The 5,697-nt window shown below is 37.7% G+C and overlaps 1 non-coding gene across 1 annotated transcript; it reads right to left on the bottom strand.

Annotated features, from left to right (window-relative positions):
* Positions 1–5,290: 5,290 nt before the first annotated feature.
* LOC145049083 (small nucleolar RNA R71) lies at positions 5,291–5,397 on the bottom strand. The gene has a single exon (XR_013683199.1). It is a non-coding gene; the product is annotated as a small nucleolar RNA R71 (small nucleolar RNA).
* Positions 5,398–5,697: the final 300 nt, after the last annotated feature.

Here is a 5,697-nt window from a genome sequence, read left to right as displayed (position 1 = left end):
GGGGAACTCACTAGGCTTTTTGCTTACGGTTTTCTGTTTTGGTTTCAGGTAGTCATTTTTAAAGAAAGGAGTCGGCTTGATCGCAGTGCATCACATTATGGTTTTCCGCACATCTTTGGGATTACACTCTGATATTCTTTTAGGATAACATGTTTTGATTACTTCTACTTTGGTTTTGTCATGACATGATATTATGGATGATTTATTATACGGTTGGTTTATAATAATGTAATTCAAAAATGAAAATTTTGGCCTGTAATTTTGGGATGTTACAAATTGATATCAGAGCCTTGGTTTGAGGGATTCGGGCACACTCCCGGGTGTGTCAGAACTCAAACTAAGGACTTGGTATGAAAATTTTGCAATGTAAAACACTTTTATAAAAAGAAGTGAAAAGAATTTGAGAAAGGGACAAAACTTTGAAAAGAACAAAGTGTGTGACGCATGCAATCACCGAGCTCAAGTAAGTTTTCCCCAAGATACCCATACATGTTATGTTGTGCTATGATATGGTTATGAGAACTGCATGCTAGATTAGGGCTTAGGAGCTAGGAGGATGTCTTATATGCCTATCGTATATGCTTGTAGACTTGCATGCTGGTACTGATCAGTTAGTGATAGGATAGCCTGTTTAGGTTATGCCTGATTGTATGAGCCTTTGAATTGCATATATACAGATTCCTGATTAGAGGATAGAACAGTTTGATTGGATTATGATGGTTAGATTTTCCATTGTCTGAATGCTGGTTGGTTTGTGTTTTGTGGGACTCTTTGTGATGTGAGGTAGCTACTAAGTGAATATGCTAAGTCACATGGGATACAGGCCGGATAATCTCATAGTGATAGATTTGACCCTATTGCGTAGCTCTTGTTTGAGTCCAACCATTATAGGGATGGGTCTACTACGCGAAGGATTATCTAATCTCCGTTGCATGTGGCTATATTCATGATGTAGCTAGTTGACATTACTGGGAATCTTTCAGTAGTTGAGGACCGGGTAGGTACGGGAACCTATAGGAGCCTAGGATATGTTTCAGTGGGTTAGTAGTGAGGCTTAGTGAAATTGGGTGTACCAGTTTGAGGAAGTGACTTAGAGGATTCGTGAGGATTGCTGAGGAAAGTATGGATAGGTGTGGAAGGTAGTATTGGGCCAGTACTACTGAAAGCACATGATCCATACTTGAATCAGTGAGAGTCTTGGAGAATCCGAAAGGCTTCAGGGAGAAGTTTGTGACCTGGTTTGGGTATAGAGGATGTTTCAGTTTTTGTAGCTTAGCCATTGGCAAGTGAGCTAGTGAGCGTGACAAGGTGTCATACCCCAAAGGATATGACTTCCAAGAGCTGTATATGCGAGATTGGTTTGGAGCGCCCTAGGAAGAGAGGGTTGTGGCAGGTGAGGATACTAGAAGGTCCCAGTAAGAGATCCATGACTTCTGATCATCAGGTGAAAGGCCAGTGAGGCCGGAGTCAGGGTAGCACGTACGAGAAAGTGCACAAGGGAGTTTGTTGCTCCAAGGGTTTAGGCTACTACAAGGTAGCAGGGTTGGTCATGTCAGCAAAAGGTGATAAGGATTCTTGGGTATATTAGAATCCTTGGAAGCTCAGTTCAGTATGGTGTTAAACACCCAGGAATGAGATTCAAATTCTGTTTCCAGCTCAGGAGCAGGGCCTGAGCCAGTCGATGCGAGATCACAAAAGTTTATCTCATCGGGGATAACTTGAAGAGTTATGGGAATGGACCTTGGTGGTCTTTCATTCAGACAAGGAAGGGATGTGGTGAGCTCTTGACATTCGTCTTGGGGCTGTGTAAGCCAAATTTGTTGCGGGAAGTAGGGGTTCCATTGAATCCCAAGGTCTGTGGATTCTTAGAATCCTTTAGAAAGGAGGAACCTATTGTTAGTTCCTGTGCTCGGGTCTGGAGAAAGTTTTGTACCAAGTTCTCAGGGTGGTCTAAGTATATCTGGAGAAGGTGATCAGTACTCCTCCCAATGTTGCGGGTATGTCATCTTCTACTGCTAATAGGTGGATGATGAGAATATGTATTGCTTTGGAATTGTGAGTGAGTTTGGATAGGTCGGATCTCGGGTCAGTTTTCTGCTAATGGTTGGGTTATCAAGGATCATATACGCCATCGTGCATGCCGAAGAGTCCTTGATGAACAAGTTGCAAAGGTTAACCTAGACTATTACATCAACATTAATGCCTAGCCTAGAAACACGGGCGTTACACAAGCCCCATCATCTAAAACCTACATTAGTAACTTTAAATTATTAAAAGATATACATATTTATTTACAAATTATATCGTAAATACAAGGTGTTACTATCCTTTTCATCAAAAGAGATATTTTTTTTGAAAATTTTCCGGTTCATCAAAATTTATGTTGTTCCATATACTCTCGTCACCCACTTCTTCCACAAACACCATAGTGCATTCTCGGTTCCTATATACCTATTCTTCAAGTTTAAATAACCGTTTTTCCAACTCTTCTGATCTTGGTTTTCCACTTCGTCCACCTCTACCATGTAAGCGACCACTGGAAGATACACTACACGAAGATTCATCTTGCCTCCTAAAATTGTTCCGCACTGTTGATGGAACTGAATGCGGTTTACCATATACATAGTCTTGATATGACATATAATAAGAAGACTTTCTCTCATCATCAGTCAGTGTCATGCTATGTCTTAGTCTTCGTCCCTCCTAAAACAAATTAACATATTTATAATGTAGTAAAAGTCCAAACATAAAATTTAAATAAAAAAATAAAATATAAAAACCTTTTTCATATAAAAAATCTTTTTCACATCAACCCATTTCAATTTTCTTGTTGCACTCCATCGCTTCATCCAATGTGTTCTTTGTTTTTTCGTAACGCAAAACCACCACTGTGAACAAATGGAAGCATCTCATTGAAATGTGCATATTTAGCTATATATTTTGATTATAATTTTATTACTTTTTGGCTAATTTATTGCAATTTATGGACAAAAGATACTTAATTATGTTTAAATTGTATTTTCAGTCCAAAAGATGAGCTCGGAAGCAAAAGGAAGCGGGAAATGCAATCGGGAACTCGAGAATTGAAGAAAGTAGAAAAAGAGTCAAAATCTTGAAGGACTCGGCGAGTTGGACGTCTACTCGACGAGTCCACATGAATTTTCGCAAAGTAAATACAAAGTCCTTTTCGTACACGGATTTTTAAAAGGGGACTCGGCAAGTCGGTTATCTACTCGGCGAGTAGCCCTTGTTTTCTGAAGTCTATAAATAGAAGCCAATTGCCGAATCCAGATGTTTTTCTAAAACCTTTGGGGATTATTTTGTGACTAAAGGTGCTGCTGAAGCTTTGAAGTTCGTGGAGAAAACCCTAACCTTCGATTTTACGGAGATTAAAGGTAAACCAAGTTTACTCTTTACTTTATCTCGTGTTTTAACCATGTGTGAACTACTAGATATTGTTTTTGAGTTTCTTCCTACTGTAATTATGAACTAAACCTTATATATTCTATTTAGGGTAGATAATTTATTACTATTGATTGATTTGTGGTTGGATTAATTGTTTATTGGTGAATCTTGTTTTATTAAGCTTGTTAAAGAACCTTATGCATTAACCACAACTATTTTCTGTTAATTAACAAGTAATTAAGCTGCATGAACATCTCTAAATTGTTTATCTCATATGATTTATGTGAAAACATTGTTATGTGCCTAGGAATAGCGAACGTGAGACTAGGGTTAGCTAGAAAATGGGTAAATTAATGTGTAATTTTGTGTGATAAACCATCAACAAGAGGTTAATTGAATTAGTAATTTGATTAGCTAATTACAAGTCTTATTTAACCCAAATAAATAAACTAAGAAATCCATTAGTTTAATCACTTGATCACTGCTTAAATTAATTTGTTTTCTAAGAATTGGTAATAGCGAATGTGAACCTAATTACTTTAATCGGTAGCCAATAACAATTAAGCCATCACACATGCCATAAAATCAACCACTGGAGTAAATGAATCGAACCTAAACAAAAGTCTTATTATCATTGAATTTAGTTGTTTTTTACTTTCTCTAGTTGTTAGTTACTTATTAGCATATTAGTTAATTGTTTAAGTTTCTAGTTTTGCAAAACTAGAGAGAACCTTTTACTTTTATTACTTGTTTTAGTTAATTGTAGTCATGAGTTTAATTACCGTTCCCTGTGTTCAATACCCTGCTTATTCGACTATACCACCAATTGACAAGTCCACTGCTTTTGTGTGTCTAAATTATATCTTAAAGGTAGGACTAAAACTAGTGCATTTATATACACATCACGTTTTTGGCACCTTTGTCGGGGAACCGTTCAAAAATTAATTCTAATTGCTAGTGTTATCAATCCTCTGTGTGATATTTATCTTGCACAAAGTTACTGCTTTAGTAATCTAGTTAATAGCTTTAATTATTAAGTTTTTCTGTTTTTAGGAATTTGTTTTATTTTTTTTTCTGTTTTACCCTCGAACTCGTCGAGTCCACTTACAGGGACTCGGCGAGTCCAAGGCAGATTTCCAGTTTCATTTTTATTTCATTTTCTGTTCTTTTTACGTGTGTTTCTTGTTTTGATTGTAGGTGTTACATGACTTGAGTTTCAAACACACCTCTGTTTCCTCCATACGAAGATCCAAAATTCGCTCTTAGAAAGAACAAAGACAAAGCCGGTGAAGAGACTAACCCGTCAAGGAAATCACCTTTCAAGGACCTTAAATCAGTCTTTGGGAGGAAGAAAAAAAAAAAGAAAACAAGTGAGTCTAGCAGTCAAAAGAGCCAGGAAAGCAAGTTTGAACATTTTTAAGAAAATCCAATTCCAAAAGCAACCGATTACGACTCTGAATCCAAAGAAGAAAGCGAATTTGAAGGCGAACCAACTGACACCATGGCTAACATCGATGAAGTTCCCATGGCTGAATGGAAGAAAATGATGGATGACGATACCAGCCCAGGACTCGTGCAACCCGCGATTGGTGCAACTGCCAACTTTGAACTTAAAGGCCACATACTTTCCCAACTTAAGGAAATCCCATTCTTTGGAAAATATCACAAAGACACATAGAAGCATCTAGATGAGGTCAATGACATAGCTGACTACTTTAATGATCCTAATGTGACTCGTGATATTATTTTGCTTCATATGTTACCAGTCACATTTAAGGGAGATTTGAAGGATTGGTTGAAGTCACTTCCTCCAGGATCCATCACTACTTGCACTAAAATGCGTGAAGAATTTATTGATCAATTCTGCCCTCCCTCAAAAATCTAAAATTTGAAGAAAGCCATAGCCAATTTTGAGCAACAAGCTGGAGAGCCACTTTATGAAGCATGGGAGAGATACAACAACTTAATAATGAACTTCCCACACCATGATCTAAACAGTCAACAAGAAGTCTCCATGTTCTATGATGGAGTGAATGTAACCACTAGACAACTCCTTGCTTCGCAAGGACCACTCACAAAGAACCGCCCCTCCCCCCGGGTGATAAAAGAACTAATTGAAGAATTCTCTAAACACTCTAGAGAATATCATAACCCAAGAAATGACTCAACTAGAGGGATGGTGAATGCTATTTCTAATGACATGGCATCAATGATGGAAAAGTTGGAAAGTATGGATCGAAGAACGACTAAGATGGACCAATCCATCCATGCCATTAGAGTGGGATGTGAAAA

Source organism: Lactuca serriola, chromosome 4, assembly GCF_051521515.1.
Source record: "Lactuca serriola cultivar US96UC23 chromosome 4, Lser_US96UC23_V15, whole genome shotgun sequence".
NCBI lineage: Eukaryota > Viridiplantae > Streptophyta > Magnoliopsida > Asterales > Asteraceae > Lactuca > Lactuca serriola.
Note: the sequence above shows the minus strand (reverse complement) of the source record. Positions and strands in the feature narration are given on the sequence as shown.